Genomic DNA, 20,043 nt, shown 5'->3' with positions numbered 1-20,043 from the left:
TAAAAACAATTTAATATCTCATAAAAATATCTACTAATATAACTACTAAATTGTGTTAAAACTAATTAACTAAATTAATATAGTAAATAAAAATAAAACTATTTCATTAATTGTCATTAATTAATAATAAGATTAACATAGAGATATTTGACAGCAATTTTATTAAATCTCTTTGTAAATTACTTCCTTTTATAATTGAAAAGTTATTCAATTTTATTATTTTTCAATGGAATTGAAATTATTGGTAAAGTAGATTTTAGAAATAATAGAATGAATTCTTCTTCCAACTGCAAAAACTGAAATGAAAGTATTTCAATTAGAATAATTACTCCTCATTGTAATCAGCCGAAAGTTACTATCGAATATTATTTTTCAACGTAATTAAAATTTAGGTAGAGTAGATTTTAGAAATAATAGAATGAATTCTTCTTCCAACTGCAAAAACTGAAATGAAAGTATTTCAATTAGAATAATTACTCCTGCATTGTAATCTGCCGAAAGTTACTATCGAATATCTTTAATAAATTGTTCATCAAACGGTTTACTCAATCCTAAACAGTTACCCGTTGAAACTGGTGCAACTGGCTCATTACAATTCACTTATCTTGTTTACAAACATCGTACGCCATTAGATCAACATCCAAAAATCGCCGCCATCACTTTTTTCTTCTCCGTCTCTAACGCAACATTAGATTAGTACACAGAAAAAACGAAGGTGATTACTTTCATCTGGTGGTACCAAACATACCATCGAGCATTTGTGCCCTCGGGCGCCCAAAGGCGAGCACGTCCGAGACCCGACGATCGTACCACCGACCAACATTCGTTATTTAACTTCATGTTACCTGTGTGAACAGTGACGCCAGGTGTAAACTCTGGCAAGTGGTGTTCTTTTGTTCCAAAAACATGTGGTGGTTGTTGTTTTAACTGTTATTTGGTCGCTGCTAACTGAAAACTGTGCCGGTTTCGCGAAGGGACGTTCAAAATTGAAAACACAAAACTGGATTACAATTCATCAACGAACACCGGTGAGTGAGAGTTTTGTTCTTAGGCGGTCGCATTCCCGATTTGTTTATTTCGTAACCATGGCCGAGGATGATTTCCATCGCACACCCACCGGATCCGGTTGAAATTTTATTTGATTCCGTTCCATGTAAATGCCAACAAGCATAGGTGTAGGTCAGTAACCTACGTGCACAACAGATTGATTTACCACCATAACTTCATAGTAATAGATTTTACGAACCATAAAACGTCAGTTTTCCGTACCATCGGAGAAAAAAATGACGCCGATTTTCAAACGTATTTGACGATAGAAAAAGTGACGAACCCGCGGCAATTATCTACATATCCCGGGACTCTGTGGCTGTTTAAGGCGATGTGAATGAAAAAATTATCAGCGGACGCCGTTTCCAGCGTGGAATGTAGATACGTTCAAGTTCTTTGAATTTTTATATTCCCTTGTCAAGTTCTTCTAGTTCAATTGGTGTTTTTCTCTCTTTGTGGGTACGCGACTTCGATGAACCTGACTTGCCTTTTCCGATCTAATGACTTCGCGCTGCGCGATGGATTGTTGACATGGGACGATCGGGTATGGCTTCATTAATTATAAATGCCCGGGATGTTGCTAATTATCAAATGCAAACTCAGAATTTTCGTCATGCAATACTATTCATCTATTTCAGAGTTGAAATGCAAAATATATGTAGCATGCAAATTACAGGACAACTATTTATTTTGTTCTGCAAATTTGAAGATGTTACTCATTTTCCTGTTAGAATCTAATCTCTTGTAAACGCTGAACATCTTGTAAATATTCCGTGGGTGGAACCGGTTAGTTCAAAAGTTCATTTCAATCCTTAAACTGTAAACAATGCAAGGAAGCGACTATATTGCATTATATTACATTAATTGGAGTTTTTTCCTAAAACGGGATTTACAACATTTAATTTTCTTAAATTAATTTAATTATTGTAATTGTTCCATTCAAAATAATAATTTAAATAACACGAAAACATCCAAAATTTTGTATTATAAAAATACCATCAGCTATAATCTAATATTTCTTTGGAATACAACAAAAAGGCAAAAAAAGTAAAAAATATTTTAAATATAATTTGATAAACGCCATAGATAGGAGCAATAATTAAATGTTTACATCAATATGTGTATACAAGGAGAATGTATGCCTAAGTGAAATCAAATAGGAAATCATGGAACTGTCCACCTGCGAATATCCCAATTTAATTTAACTGATGTTGGGTGTATTATTGAATTTGTATTTGCATAATATTATTTTATGACATATCTGCCATATTTGGTGAGCTAACATTTACATATTTTACTATTACTAGAACTATAATTTACATGATTTATCTATGCCCTTAAATGAGAGCCATGTTAAATTTAAATATGTTGTTGAATTAGTAAAATTATTTTAATACAAATTTCCAGCAATATAATAATTAATATTAATTATACTTTTTTGTTTTTTCTTATTTATATTATTTAAATAAAAAAATATATTAAAAAATTTATATTTATACATATATATTCATATAAATAAATCAATATAAATTTAATTATTTCAATTTTTTACTTTTATAAATTTATACTATTTTAAAATTATTAAAATAATAAACAGGTATTGATTTAAAGAAAATAAATATAAATTTATAAATACTAGTTATTATTCATACAATGTTTATATTTCTCGAATATTAGAATAAAATCATTAGAAATTATAAATGTATTTCAACTGAGATTAATATGAATAATGACGTTTGTAAAATTAAATTTAGAAACTTTTAAATTAAAAAAATATATTTATTCTTATGTTTAGTTTGGTTTAAAAAATTTTTCATTAATATGAAATTAAATTTACATATTTACAAATATTTATTTTAAAAATAAAGAGAAAAAATTGAATAAGCAAAAATTTGAATTTTGTACATAGTTATTAACACATTTTTTATATTTTTCAAACTATAATCTTTTTTTATTTAAATTTTCAGTTCAGATTTTTTTATAACAAATCAAATTTCACAAGACTAAAGCAACGTGAGTTTTACATAATAATTGTCATAATTAAACGTATTTTAATAAGTAAAATTTTATGTTTAAAATTATAAATAATATGAATGAATATTTTAAAATAAAAGTGTATAATGTTATTATTTATAGGATTAAAAATTAATATGTAAAATTTTAAAATACTTAAAATAATAAATTATTATATATTAATATTTATTATAGTTAAATATTAATATATTTTTATGATTTTTATTATAATATCAAATTTTATTATATAAGTATGTAATTTTATATATTCCAAATTTTATGTTCTATAAATTTAATAATTATAATTTTGAAACGAAGAGGGATTGATTTAAATTTAGTTTTTCAATCAGTAAAATAAAGAGTTATTTAATGAATAGAATAAAATTATCATTAATAAAACATATTCTAATGGTAATTTTGTATGAAATTAAAAATAACAGATGTAATGTTACATTTTAATCAATAAAATTTAATATCTAATGTTCACATTTATTTAAAAAAAAAATTACTACATATTTTGTAACTAAAACGTATGATATAAATTACTTAAAATAGTATATAATTAAAAATATTTAAATTTATAAGTAATAGTACATATTTCAGTTTTTTATTTTTAAAATAACGTCTATAAAAAGTATATTTTTGAAAATACTGACGCGATATTTTTCTTTTCTATTTTTTTATAAGATACTTTTTAAATTTTGTGATTATATTTGGTTTAAAAGAAATTTTCTATAAGGTACAAAATAAATAAAAATATATAGTTTTAAATATTATTACATATTATATGTAGTATGAATTTTTAATTTGTTTGCAAAATGTAGTTTCAAAAATATACTTAATTTTTAATTATTAAGGTCACAATTATTAAATAACTAGAAATTAAAAACATTTACTTTAATAACGTATATTTAATTAGAAATTGGTTGATCTACTTAATTATTGGTGCTAATGAGGAAGTAAATGACAAGTATTAACCATATAAGTCTTAACATTTTACATTTATTGTAAAATATGATATTAAATTTATAATGACAGTTAAGTGAAATCTATTTCAGGATTAATAGAGCCATAAAATTATCATGATTGTACAGGTTATGCGACACATGTAATTAACGTTATTTCTTTAAATTGTCAAATAAATATACTTTAAATGCACCGTTGAATATCACTGACCCAACATACATACTTTCAATAGGAAGTACAATTTAAATTTTTGCGAAACAATCTGTCTGAACAACGGTAAACTGTTGTGCCATTATTGTCATCGATTTCTAAACTTTTCACAGCGCATATTTCTATCATTTCTACATCACAGTGTGAATTGTACATCTAGGAATTTCTGAATACCTCTTTTAACAAAATTCTCTTTAATAGACGCTGAAAATTGGGTTTCGTATATTTAACTTAGACAAACATAAATTTAGAATAAACCAAATATTTGAGGTGAAATACTTCTTCCGCCCTTAAACTGTGGGAAAGTCAACAGCAGAGGTGAATTTTATAACCGGGCTTTAAATTGCTTGTGCCACGTGTACGCGGCTCAAAAGTCCAATTAACCCTCCATTTAATTCCACAATCTACCAATAACTCATTTCTATAACATCCAATATTGTATGTTAATTGCGTTCATTTCAATGTTTCTTTGTATTACTTGATATGGTTCAGACATTCCTTTATTAATGGACTTATTTAACAGTCAGACTGGGCATTTACATTATCGCATTATGTTATGATAACCGGGAATAATTTGCATCAATTAACCGTACCTCCAGGCCGGTTCAACTATCACGTTACTATGGACCGGACGGGAGAGACGAATGTGACCGTTTCCGGGCCAATTCTGCAGATGTACCGAAACAAATTAATTAAGCAGTTTCGAATCAGTTAATTTGGAGTGTAAATGGCCGGCAAAGATGCTGTTAAAAACTGGTGATTATCGATGCTTTCCCTTTCCGTCGACTCTTAACGAGACTAATTTGCGATGATTCCTTTAATCAAGTTAATTCACTTACCGTTATGCTTTTCTCAATTGATTTTAGGCGATTTTAACAGGATTGTACTTGGAATCGGTGTTAGTTTATAATATATTAAATAACAATAGATAATTAAATATTCTTACACATCATTTTCAAATTAAAAATAAATAATAATTATTTTTAACTTTATAAGTAGAGGAACTTAATTTTTGTATTCTGATTAATTATAAATTTATTTTCAATAAAATCATTGTGTCGGAGTGGTATTGAAAATTATTTTATTAAAAGAACAATTCTTTCTAATTTAAATAGGAATTCAAAAATGGCGCCCAACATATCCTCATGATTACGTCATTTTTAAGTAAACATTACTACTACTACTGCATAATTTAAAATAAGTAAAAGTCATTTATTTAAATTACAATTTCGAACTCCCTATTCATGAATGGCACATCTATGGATGAATTTGAGTCAGTTCGGGTCTGTTTTAGAGGTGGGGACAAAGAGAGATCGTCTAAACACCCTTCACGCTAAAGCGCATCCGTTTACGGGCAATACGAAATATTATTATGGAAATATTCCAATTCGGTGGAATGAATTTCTTAGTTAAATTAAATTAGTCAATTGAAACGGTTATGCCTGCCAGAAATGAACTGTATTTTATTATTAGGGGGCAAAGTTTCGTGTGCACAATTATGTACGAGGATTGTTAAAAGTTGAAGAATCGGGCAAACGTATTATTAGTTTAATGAGATTTAAATGATTTTCATGTTTTATTTAAATTGAAACAAGTCGATTTGTTGTAAATAGATGTTTTCTTAATTGAGCATGAATATGCATCGATTGTAATTGTTTTAAATTATAATTAATAATTATTAATTAGTGTGCTTGTGTGTCACCGTTAATCAAGTTATTTTTCTTGTATATAATTTATTTGTTTATTTTTAGCTATTAGTGGTTCCGTTAAATGTTTTCGTAATTACATCAATTTGAAAATATGAATCTAGTGAAATCAAATCATGTTTTGAAAATATAATTTATAACTGTGAAATAATATATAAATTAACCATTTTTATCATTATTAAAATTATTTAATTAAATTATGAATAATAAATAATGAAAGCATGTTTAATAAAATGCTAATATATTAATTAACTGGCTTATTTATCAGCAGCAAAACTTTTAAATCAATTAGAAAGAATATTGAGGATTAGAAACAAAATATAAGAAATAAAATATATACTATAAATAATAGTGTTTCTAAAATAGGTGGTAAAATCTTGGGAACAGTTAAAACAAATTCAATAATGAAGAAAATCTAACAAAACTAAATAGTTTTTTAAGAAAATTAAAATCAACATTAAAAATAAAATATATCAAAAATTAGAATATGATAACTAGTTTTGAAAAATAATCAGTGGTGTAAAAGAAGGGATGAAATAATGTGGAAACTCCCCCCCCCCCCCGAAAATAATATGGAAAATATGTATTTTAGTATAAAATATACTAAATTTAAATAGGATTGGACCAAAAGAAATATGAAAAAGAAACAATTTTTAAAATTTAAATTTAAGGGGATAATTTTAATCACCCTTATGTATTATCTAACCTAAAATATAAAAATATTGTAGAAAATGTAAAATACAAAACATTGAGAATATTAACAAAAATTCAATTAATTTAGGTATGAGAAAAATAATAAGTAAAATACAAATTATTATTATAGTATTATATTATGAACAAATATATACATTTTATAATTAAACATGAAAAGTTTTAATTAATTTTAGAAATAAAAAACTAAAAATTAAATTTTAACACAAATTATATCTATTATTTATATAGATTTAAATGTCTTTATATAAATTAAATAAGGACATTTAATTAGAAAGTAGTTTAATCAATTTAATAATAGTTAATTAAAGGTTTAGAATAGATTTGGTTCGTAATAGGTTTCTCCAAAAAATTAAAGTATATATCACTATAAATTATATGGAATTTAAAAGTCAACAACGAATTGATGCAATAAAATAGAGAAGGGAATGATTACATATTATAAATATGTTACATGTAAAAGAGAAAATTTAATTTAATAATATAGGAATCAACATTTGTAAATAAAGTCATGCGAAAATAATGACCTACAAAAATTTTATACACAATAACGACGTATTTTATCCTCGCTAATATTCGCAGCTTCACATGCAAAAATCCATGCTGGTGAAAACACGAAGCGCAGCTGGTTTATTATAATTTATAACTCACGTGTAAACTTTTTCATTCAAATCAACCTATATTAAAAACAAAAAAAAAGTTAATCAACAACATTTTTACATTTATTTTTGCATTTTATTTTGAACTGATTATTTTTAAAATAGCATGCATATTTATGAATACAACAATACATTTCAGCATAAAAGCAACTTTATTAATTTATTGTGAAAAATAAAATAATAGAGGCATTTTAAAATTGATAACTAGTTGGGCAACGAAAAAATAATTTACGTTTTTAGTTCATGATTTATTTGGCTACATCTTTATATTATTAAACTAAATTTCATGTGCTTCGTTCGAAAATCATCTTTAACGTAACTGAAGCGATGAATTCACATGAAGAACGACGTCAAGGTCATCCTCAAATCCATTCCAATGAAGAAATTGAGAAATATTTGGTGCAATATGTTTGGAAAGTAACCAGTAATTAAATTTCAACTTGAATCAACTGTTTAAAAGTTGGATTTCACCTAAGTTAAATAAGGCTAACAAAATTAAGAAAATTGTCAATTCTCTCCTTGCAGGCAAAACAAATGAGTCTTTTACTGATTACGACAATTTCATTTATCTGAACAATGGATTGATGATTGAAAAAGTGGTTAAAAAATCTAAGACAGATTTTAATGATGGGTGTTACAAATTGATCAATTAACTAAACAAGAAATCAAAACAGAGGTTGATATCTTCTTCAGTTTCTATTTTATTAAAATTTTAAATCATTTCTAGTCATTAATAATAAAATAATTTTAAGAAACATTTAATCTCGGTAATAAGTTTCTATAAAAGGAAGACCTAATAAGTCAGCATTTCTTGAAAACCGTATCCGTAATTGAACACATTTAATAACCAGGAGTCCATATATTGTAATAAAAGGAACAATTTGTTACAGATCTGTATTTCAAGTGTTTTTCTTGGCCGTACACCATCTTATACAGATTCCAGCGCAAAATAACTGCAACGTTTTGCTTTCGCCATGTTACCAGTTTCCATATTACCTCTAATCTTAAAAACTAGCCTTAACAACTTCGTAAAGTGCGCTCCTTGGCATTATTACGTCTAACGGACGTGTCTTATCTAAATGACATGCCGAAGTAATACAATTGCCCCGTACCAATTTACAAGTGCGTGATAATAATTCAATTAGAATTTCCATAAAAACCATAAATTAAATTTCCACATAACAGTTAAGAATTGCATTTTCCTCCGGTGCTTGTGAAATAGCCACGGTTTTACTGTTATGCCTTTTGATAAATATTAATGACATACACAAGTATAATTAAAACCGGGGGAACGTTTCGTGTGAATCGTAATTTTCGCGAATTAATTCGTATGATATACTATACAATTCAAACAATGGGAGAATGAAGAATAACTAAAGATAAATATTGCAATAAAGGCGTTGCGCATTATTTGACAAATACGTATTGTGGAACGGCTGCGGTTGTTAAATAATATTAAGTTTCGTAATTGATATTTATTGCCTAATAAGACTTGAAAGGTGCGAAATTCAGAGGCAGTCGCAATTCTTCATTATTTGCACTGTAATAAAACGAAACATAATGTGCATTTGTCTGTATTGTCGATTTAATCAAAACTGAGTTAGGAACATTTGTTAGCTGAAACGAAACAATGGTTTTTATTGTCGGAAACTATTTTCTACGGTGTAAAATAATATGTCTGAAAAGAAAATTGTTGTTTTATTATTTAATGTTTATCACGTATTTCCAGTAAACGATATTTCAGTTCGGATTTTGTTCTTGAAATGAGAAATGTCTCGGCGATTAATGTGCATTGAGCTTTAATGAAAAGAATTGTAATATAAATTAAAACAAACATTTCGCAGTTGGAAACGGGGCAAGGTTAATTAATCGAAAGAAAATAAACAAATTTAATTAGAGGAATATTTTTAAAATAAAAGGGAGGAGGAAATTGAAAACAGTTTAAACTAAGCTCAAGCGAAGTGAATAAAAGTAAACATTTTCAAATCAAAAATTAAGGAAATGCCATTCAATTAAAAAGTCACTATTTAATGAAAGAGCTTTAAAAATACTTTTACAAATAAATAGGTAAATCAAAAATGTGATAATTGACTTACAATTGCAATTATTGCATTAAAAAGTTACTCAACCTTAACAATTACGTTTTATTGTTGTCAACCTCATTAAAAATATTAAATGCGATTAGTTGGCTGAATTCGTCTTTTATCGCCCTTTCAATGAGGGGTAACAGCCATAGGGTTGCATTTGAAAACGAAAGTTGGGGGTGGATCAAACGTTGACGTGTCTCGGGAATTTTTCGAAAAATTATTCAGCTCCCTGGAAGCTAATTTATTCCTGTTAAAGTCTCCACCCTATATACTAGAGTTGTTTAATATAGATTAAAAGTACTATTTAAAAAACAAGTGGAAAAAATAAATTCTCGTAATTAACTGACAATTATACCATATATCATATAATATATTACATCCCTGAATAACACTGTCAGAAAAATTATGGAAAATAAAAATAACATTGTTCTAACATAACATGAAAAAACAAAAATAAAACTTTTATTATTTAGCATTTAAAATTATTTTAATCAAACAAAATTTTAAATATTTATTTTTTATTAGTTAAAACAGGAATTCAAAATCAAGTAAAAAAAATAAAAATTTGATCTTTTTTTATATTGCCATTTGGCAGTTCTTGACCATAACATCCCTGAATAATATTGTTAAATAAAAATAAGAAAAAGTATTAAACAGAGTTAATACAACATTTTAAAATTAAATATTTATTTTTTTGGTGAGTATCAAAATTAGTAAAAAACGATTATAAAAATTAAAATTTAATTAGCTTAACATTTTTCTTATAGACTTAATAATTATCTGTGACTCTCATAATTGATTAACAATTATCATTCTTTATTGAGCCACTGAAATTTCATAATTGGATACAATTTTAACACAAATAAAAAAAAAAACAAATTTTTTACGTACGTTGACAGTTATCCATTAACCTCTAAAATTTCACCGTGACATAAACCTTTTTCTTCACAATGTTGCTCTTCAAAATGTTGATTCGAACACTCCGTATATATTAGTTTTGTTGTAGTAACTGAATATAATAATATATACTATATATACTACAGTTAAATGGTAGAAAAAATTTGTAAACTTGTGTAATTTATTTATGTAAACCATTTTATTGATTTTGAATTCCGCGCCAATTTATTACACATAATGACGTCATTTTTAAGTAAACAAACATATAGTAATTTTTACCCACGTCAAATTACATCCCAACGGATGGATAATGTATTCAACGTAATGAGAAAAAAATATCGTTTTTTAAATGTGACCCGACGATAATAAATTGAGCCGAGTAACGAGCAAAAAATGTAAGCAAAACTTTTCGATGGCGTCATTCGAGAAACGTAGTGAACTTAACATTTCCTATTTGAATAAAACCGAAGTATCCCCCAAAACGTTTTTTCTCCGGCCCATTTCTCGGTGCGGAACCACGCCAATCCATAATTCATCAGGCCATTATACCATCGACACAGCAACAAACAACAGCAACAGCAACAAAACTAGACCACCCGTAACGAAAGATGCGAAACGGTAGACGTAGACGGTGGAAAGAAAGCACGGAGGGCAGGAGAATTGAAGCAAGTGAAGTCCGGAGTCTGGCGTGGCAATTAGGCGGGTCGGCAATGCGTGTATCCGCGGCGGTGCCCAATTCACACGATTCTCCTCGTCCGTAACATGGTGAAGCTCGATGTTCGCCGTGCGGTTGCTGGTACACCCTCTGGATGCTCGCCTCAAATTAACGCCCTGTCGTCAATTTTTAGGATTGGACTGGTTGTCCAGTAATTAAATTATGTGCTTTGAAAACACTAATAGGTTAAACTAAAAAGTTTAAGATTAAAAATTTGACAAAATAAACGTTGTTTTTGTGAAATGTTCTTCCACTTTTGTTGATTTTAATTAATACAAATTTTTACATAAATAAAATTATATTAATGAATATATTTATTATTAATTTAATTCCATTTTAAAAAGATTTTTATTAAATTTGTATACAATATTAAGTAACATATTAGGATGTCTAAATCTAACTAAAATTCTAAAACAATTAAATTTTGCTTTAAAATTTTTATTTTAATTTAAATATGTATCGAATATAAATAAACGGAGCAAATTTATTATTAAAAAATTAAAATTATTATAAATTAGTCTAATATTTTAATCAGTTAAATTATTTTTTAATAATAATTAAAAATAAGTGTAATTTAATTAATTTATTATAAATATACGTATTTCATTTTTATTCAGTAATAAAATGTCAAAACCTAATTAAAATTCAAAAATAATTCAATTTAATTTATTTTAAATTTTTTTGATAATTTAGTTTTTAGTGTAAAATTTATTATTAATTAAAATAACTATAGAATTATAAAAATCAAATTTAATTGATCAATTAATTGGTTTTTCTAGTTTTCATCTAAGGACAATAAAATGCCTAAAACTAATAAAAATTCTAAAATAATTAAATTTTAATCTTCAATCTTCTTTAATCCTTTTTATTATATAATATTTATTTTTAAATTTGGGATCAGTTAATTCATGTTCCATAAGGAAGAAAATTTAAATACCTCAAAATTTAAATTTTAAAAAGTGATTGTTTCTCATATATCCGTAACCTTTAGACCAATCGTGTTTAAATTTGATATGGTTATAGTTCTTGATTAATTTTGATTAACTTTTTAAGATATTTCAGATTTAATATTTGAAGACAATTAAAGTGAACATTAAATTTGAAATATATAAAAAATGGTTCTGGAAAATTAATCAACAGTTCCTTTTTTACTAAATTATGTAAATAATATGTAAAGTTTAATTTTTTAAAATATTCAATGGCATAGAATTGGACGAAAAAAAGAAGGGAACCCCCAGAATTTACGCCACTGAAACAATATGGAAAAAGTATATTTCATTGAATTGTGAACAAATATTTTAGGATAATGTGTACCAAATTTAATTACGATATGACCAAAGGATACAGTAATATGAGAGAGAGAAAGTAACAATTTTTAAAATTTAAGTTTGAGTGACTGTATTTTCTTCAGGAGAAGCTTTAAACAAAAATTTTATTCAAAGCTTATAAGATTAACAATTACATTTGAAAACAATAAAATGTCTAATTCATAATTTAGTTTTTAACTAGTATTAAGTAAAGTCCAAATATACGAAGCAAATATATTATTAAAATAATTTATATATTTATAAATATATAAAATTTCTCTTAAAAATAACTATTTAATTATTTTTAACTCTATTCTTTTAATAAGTTTATATTTATATAGTTTTTATTAATTTAAAATTTTATTATACATGTTTAAATTTTAAATTACCAATACTAAATAATAATAAAAATGAAGGATTTGATTCATTTTATTTAGATCTGTATTTTTTTCTAAAAAAAATTATTTTTTCAAATTTTTAAACATATGATGGTCTGTAGTTTTTTTTATTTTATACATGTAGTATTGCACTTTTTTAAATTATAATACGTAAATAAATATAATAATAATATTCTAGAGTGAAGTTTGGAATAACATAATATACTTTACCATATAATAAATGTTTATTGTACACAAGACAATTTTTAAAAATGCTAGAACATATTGATTCTCAGACATAATTTTTTTTTCAAATTAGTAAAATCACTGAAAAATAAATTTAAATAAATAATATTAGATCATTTTACAACAAAAGATGGAACAATAAAAAACGACCTAAAATATGTAATAATTCAAAAAACCAATAAAATTCAGTACAATAAAATAACGGGAAACTTTTAAAGAATGCTTCGAATAATGCTTATATTATTTTTCCAAAGAAATGTTGCACGAAAGAAGATAATTCAAATTTATTGCGCCCCATTAAAATTCCGCGACGAGTAATTTTACGTAAAATGCAAAGTGGGTCGGCAAACCAGTAAGACACCATCGGCCACATAAAAATTGTTCACCGTGGTCTAATAAATGTTAATAAACAAGCGCGACTGGTCTAGAAAGTTTTTAATTGCACCCCGCAACAATAACACCGCTGTGTGAAATAAACGATAAAAACTGATTATACGTATTGTGTTTTTCTCTCAGGGATTTTATTTTTTGAAAACGAGGATGGCTTTCATAATGAATAAATTAGAATATAGTAGTCGATAATGACGGCGCAATTAAGTTGTCATAACTATGACGAAAGTGGTTGTTGGATGTGATGGATCTGGGAATGATTCACGTCTTGTGACACCGAGACAAATGGTATAATTTGTTTGAGGAATGAAAGTTGCGATTAGGGTCTTGAAATTGAAATATTTGCGGTCGTAAAAAACAATCCAACACATTTTTAATTAAGCTGAGAGTGAGCTTCTGTTCCTCTGTTACGAATGACAGTCCCACATCTTATTAAAGAAATTCTATTTGTTCCTTTCAATAATCCCTGTTATGCAAATCAGTAATAAGCCCATATGCCCAATTAATAAAACCACAACAGTATTTTAATACACCATTTAAAATGCAAATACAACTCTTGTTTTCATTCTGAAATATTACCATACAAAAATCCACCAATTAATGATATGCCCGATTAAATCACCGGTGCCCACAAAATCTTTAATATTCAAATCGTTCATGTTCACGTCCTTAAATTCAGAATCGATCATATATTACGTGATTTATTTATAGTCTTACGGGAGTGTTGATATAATCTGGCATTTTATTTATTTTCGACTCATTATAAAGTGATATATTAATGGGTTTTGTAGTGACTTATCGTTCCCCTCCGAGCAACCATTTGTAGTGTGTCAAGCGCACGTAAAAATATTCGGAAGTACTTTGAATTGATATTTAATGGATTAATTCAGGAATGGAAGTGTCCTTCGTAATAATTTTTTTTGTGTGTGTGTGTGGTTTAAACAACCTCAACCTTTTTTCGGGTCTATGAATTCGCACTTTCGAATAAACAATTTATTCTTGAAACAAAAGATGGTGTCGCTTACGCCGTTGTAAATAATACATGAGGTTGCATTGGGTTAATCATATTTGATTGGCCACATCGGCGGACGTATTTAATTAAATCGGCTGATGCATAATTAAAAATATTGTCATTGCTTAATTGTTGATGGTAATATAGGGAAAGTTTTAATGTTAATTGTTGTTATTCGATTTTCTGTTTACGATGCAATGCGATGGTATTTTGACATAATTTTATATTAATAACGATATTTCTTAATTTCAGGTAAGAACTTATAGAATGTAAAGGTATTAGTATTATATTCAAATAAATTTGTTCATTAAACATTATGCTTTAATAATAATTGCATTGATTTCTGCAATAATTATTTACGTTTGCAGTAGTGGCCATAATTGTGGTAACTTATTAACATATACATAAAAAATAAGCTGTACTACTTAAATATATCTATAATGTTTATTGTTTTTCTGTTATTGTTCTGTCTATCAATCAATTGACAATATTATAGTAACTTTTTAATTTAGGGTCTTTCATTGTTCTCTATGAAACATGGTTCTGGCATGTAATAGATGATAATTTACTTTCATATATTGAAGAAATTTGTTTCATTACCAAAAGAATACGAAACACCAATCCAAAATTGAGAGGGAATAGTTAAAAAAGCAAAGCATTGATGTTTTATCTTGCCCCCAATCTCCAGAAATCAACTCTATAGAAAATATGGAGAATAACCTTAATAGCCAAATTCGAAAATAAGCTGATCGTATATTTGGCCAAAATTAAATAAAATTCATCAATAAAAATCTAAATGAAAGTTATTTTAACTTGAATTTCATCTCATTAAGTAATGAATCAATTAATGTTTTGATGTGATTATTAAATTTGGTAAATCTAAATATTGGCTTCAATTATTATTAATTTTTATAACAAATGTAAAAAAATTCATAATAAAAACATTAACATATATCAAACATCATATTAATCCATTTAAATTTTCTTATAAATATACTCATATTTTACATTTTTAACATTTTTTGTTTTAATTATTCTATATATTTTGATTCATCTATTTAATTTCTATAATTCTTGAAGTCCATCTTACCTGAATTATGCCATTGTATAATTTATTTGTTTATTTATTTATTTATTTATTTTTGACTGTTGAAAATTAATAAATATTTTAATATTCCTTGAAAAATCAATATGAATTAATATTCAGAAATGCAGTGCCTAACAATTAAGCATTAATTATTCAATTGAATTGCCTGGAATTCCTATTTTGTATGAAAGCATATATAGTACAATAAAAAATAATCTATAAAACATCCAGATTGATCAATATCATTTTTAGCTATAATATTTTTATTAATATTTTTATATACTCAGAAAATTTATGCAGTTGATTGAGTCTATTTTGATTGAGAGATTATAAAACTTTTTTTTTCAATTCCAGATATACTTACCTCTTTTAATTATTATCGCAATTGTATAAAAGTTTTAAATGATTTTATTTTAAATTATAATTTTCTATATTTTTTGATTTTTATTTTAAAGATGTTGTTCATCTTTAACATTTTATATCATAAATTTGATATAATACTCACATTTCATATTTTTTTTTAATTTAATTAAAACAATTAACAATTAATTAAAAGTAATCTATAAAACATCTATGTTGAAGTTATTTAGAACTTCACATACAAATAAAAAGCTGTAATAATTGTTGAACAATTGTATTTTCATAATAAATTGGATGCTTTGTTAATAAACCGTTACAAATATTATTATTATTTATTATTTTTTATATAATTTTGTTTAATTGAAAATAAATTTATTCGACTGGTTGAGTCTATGTTAAAAAAATATATGTCTAATAGAAATTATAATTAATATATATTTTTTAAGTTAATTAATATTTTTTAGGTTAATTTTATAATTTTGCAATGGTCAATATAAACAAACGTTTTATGGAATAATTTTATTAAAAAATATTAATAATAATTATTATTATTTATTAAAAATTATTATTAACTAATCTTAAACAATTCTCCCAAATGAGGCATATTAAAACAAATTAAAATAGTACTATTTGTTGCTTAAATAATTAAAATTTATTATTGATCCTTCAAATGATTATTATTAAATATAAACTGAAATTTAAAACAAAAAATATATATTTAATTAATAAATTCCGAGGCAATTTAAAATGAATTCAAATATCTGGCTTAAAATCGACTCTGTAGATCGATGGTTGGTGTTAAATCACCATCTTTGTAAAACTGAAAATGGTATTAAATGTAAGATACCAAATATGTTCAAAGTGGTGGGTGAAATAACATTTTACCTTATCTTGCAGTTTACTTTGAATAAAAGATTAGTGGTTTCTATTAATGGTTAGCTAGCTGTGCTACCACACTTAAGTGATATACATATAACTTTGGAAAGTTAAGTAGCTTATTTAATATACCTAATTTGTTACGTTGCTAATTTTGTTCTATTGTAAGTACTGGTGGTTATTTCCAATCCTTTATTTAAGGTGATACTTCTTAGTGATTACACGATTCTTAATCATAAGTGCTAATATTTATTCGTTTCCATCAAAACTCCGTAATGTGACATTCTTTAATCAAACACATAATGGTTTAGATTTGGTTTTAACATTATAAAGGTTTCATCAAATCCACCATAAAAATCATAAAAGCGAGACCCACTCAAGTTTTTGGGTTCGCATTAAAGAGTAAACCCTCAGCCAGCCATCCTTCGACATAAACTTCGAAGCCGTCAACAATGGATGGCACCGGTCGAAACAATGGTACCCATGCAACCTGGCAGCACGGAAGCAAAAGCCATCTCTGAAGCATGACTTTTCGCACCAGTGACCTCCCGTTCTATGTTAATTCGGCAATATCTCCAAGATCTTGGTTCCCCTACCCCGGTCACGGGTACCAAAGGTACGACTTAGAACAATACCGCGCGAACCGTCGGACGCACACCGCGTCTCGCACTCCGTTTCTTCAAATCGCGAGCGCCGCGGCGTTATTTTTTTTTTTCGTCGCATTTCAAGACTCACACGTGAAAGTTTGTCCGTGCACGATGTGCTCGTAGATGGTGAGTTTTGCGGTTTGTGCATGTCGAGTGCGTGTAATGTGACAGTTTGGTTTTTGTGTCGGAACGTTTTAACGGTTTTTTTTAACACTTACTATGACTTGGATTTGTTCTTTGCACTACTTGTGGACTTACTAGAGTTGAACGAAGTAAAATTCTTATTCTTGACGTTAATCTATGTTATACAATTCTGGGATTTAATAGATATTCCATGTGGTACTTTTCTAAGAATTTAAATATTATACATAGCGTTTCTCAATGAAAAATTTTATAAGAAGCACATGATTGCAAAAAGCTTTTGCCATAAACATGTACAAATTATTATGGTTATAAACTAAATTTATAATACCTATTTAATTTGAAAATAAACATAAAGTACTTACCTATAAGGTTTTATTATACTTCGTGTTCAAGAAATAAACATTAATTGATTGACAATTTTAAATTTATTCCAAACAATTGTATAGGGTTTCTGGATATTCTGGCACCACCTTTAAGGGGCACCTAATACTAATGTGGATGATATACGTGGTCAAAATTTGAAAGAAGTTAGAACACGTTCAATAATGAAAAAATTTCTAAAAGTAATTTTTTCTAAAGTTTCTCCTGAAGAACATACAACCCCTCAACTTTAAATTTCAGAAATATTCAATGGCGAGGAAACTAGAGCCACTGAAAAAATATGGAAAAAGTTTATTACACTAAATTATAGGCATACATTTTAGAATAATACCAAATTATTGGTATTTTAGAATAATACCAAATTTTAAAACGGTTGGATCAAAGGTTACAGAAATATAAGTAAGAAACAATTTTTGAAATTTAAATTTGATGGGCTCTATTTTCTTCAGATTTGACACTGTTTTAGAAACACCTTATATAAAGTAATATTATACAAGTTCTAGTTTCCATAGTAGAAGAGCTAAATGTCGTTAAAGTAATGGTAAAATAGTCTTATTTTTATTTTTAAATATGAAATTATTTATGGTTTTATCATCATTGACAGTTATTTATGTTAATACAATTCAATAGTTACATTGTTAGAACTTTGTACTGACAAATTGAGAAGTAACTTTATGAATTATCTGTCACTAAGGACTAACATATTGACACTTGGCCTCAAAAGACCTGTTCATTGTCCATTGGGGCAGTCCAAAAACACATTGCTAGTGGTTAGCTTTGATGGCGACTAGTTCTTCTGCTACTGAAGCTGCAATTTAACACTTTATACTACTTTGCATAAAAAACGTGCCATTTCAAGATGGTGGGTGCATATCAAAACATACAGGGTGTCCCTAAATTGAGTGCACAAAAATTATCCACCTATTCTTGACCTCAAAATTAGCCATTAGCATTCTACACAATTTGTCTATATACCAATATGCTGCCTAAGAGAGATACGAACCTTCAAAAGTTGGTTACTGAATGTAGTTATTTCGGAAACTAGTAAAAGTAGAATAACGAAATTTTACACAGTTATATAACTTTTTGAGTCTAACAAAATGGGTTGGAAAAGTTATAAAAAGTTTACTACGGTGGTGTTGGAAGTAGTGAGGAGGAATTTAAAATTCTAGGAGATGGAATATTCTAATATAATAATAAATATGTTTAATTCAAACACCCTGTATATAATATTTAAAAAATCAAAATTAATTTAGAATTTTGTGAGATCAGTTAGTATGAGCATTACAGCAACTGGAAGAACCTTTGAATCTCTTAGGAAGCATATTGGTAGACAAATTGGGTAGAAAGGCTTATTTTATGATCAAGAATATGTGGTTAATTTTTGTACACACAATTTAGGAACATCGTGTATAATAACTCAAATCAAAAATCTAATAATAATAATAATTAGTTTTGGCAATTTTTAATCATACTGTGTCAAAATTCTTAGTTTACCATTATAATGTAAAATATTTAAATTTACGTAATTATATGGCAGTATCTGTAAGACAATACTTAAAATGTTGGATTGAGTTTCTTTTGTCGCCAACTTTCCCGTGTTCGACTTGTTTTTTCAATTTAGTAAAGACTAATGGGACACAAATTGAAAAAATAATCTAATTTTTTATACTATTTATAATATTTATTACATAATTGGATGGTCTTGTCAGTTCGTATTATTATAATAAATATGAGTTATTTTGTTTACCACTGAGACATGCTGTCACGTAGTTTGACGTTGGAATTTGTCATGCTTAGAGGCCCCTGTCGAAAATATTCTATGTAAATTGAATTAATTCAGTAGGTGCGCGACGCGCACGTGTTGTCTGGTTATTCTTTCATAGATACGAATTTGCTCTTGTATTAATATTAATATCTCGTTTATTATCTGATGAAAACGGTGTCAAAAATGCCTCTAACACATAAATTATCATCCAACGCCACTGTATAGTTAATAATTCATAACTAACACGTAGAATAAATTACAACAATAAAAATCTGAACTAAAAAATCAATAGGTCACTCCTTGGGTGAACGTTGCCTTACAAAATAATCCAACAGTTGCGAAAAGCTCTCCAGAACTGAAAACCCACTAAGAAATTTATGGTTTATGTGTCAAATTGTCAATGTGTGCAACTTCCATTATTAAAAATATACCCCGAC

General features: G+C 26.8%; 1 protein-coding gene across 3 annotated transcripts in view; it reads left to right on the top strand.

Moving 5' to 3' along the window:
* The window catches only part of LOC109595245 (uncharacterized), a 54,573-nt gene that overhangs the window by 19,071 nt on the left and 15,459 nt on the right, over positions 1–20,043 (top strand). Inside the window, exon 1 of one of the 3 annotated variants that reach the window (XM_049969493.1) lies at positions 882–1,028. The exons of 1 other annotated variant lie outside the window; for it this stretch is intronic. The gene's annotated coding sequence lies outside the window, so the exon portion shown is untranslated. Of the gene's footprint in view, positions 1–881; positions 1,029–17,340; positions 17,586–20,043 lie in introns of those variants that run through there. One more of the 3 variants, XM_049969491.1, reaches the window with a different exon arrangement.

Source organism: Aethina tumida, chromosome 7 (assembly GCF_024364675.1).
Source record: "Aethina tumida isolate Nest 87 chromosome 7, icAetTumi1.1, whole genome shotgun sequence".
NCBI classification, from domain to species: Eukaryota; Metazoa; Arthropoda; class Insecta; order Coleoptera; family Nitidulidae; genus Aethina; species Aethina tumida.
The sequence above is the reverse complement of the archived record's forward strand: the minus strand, read 5'-3'. Positions and strand labels throughout refer to the sequence as shown.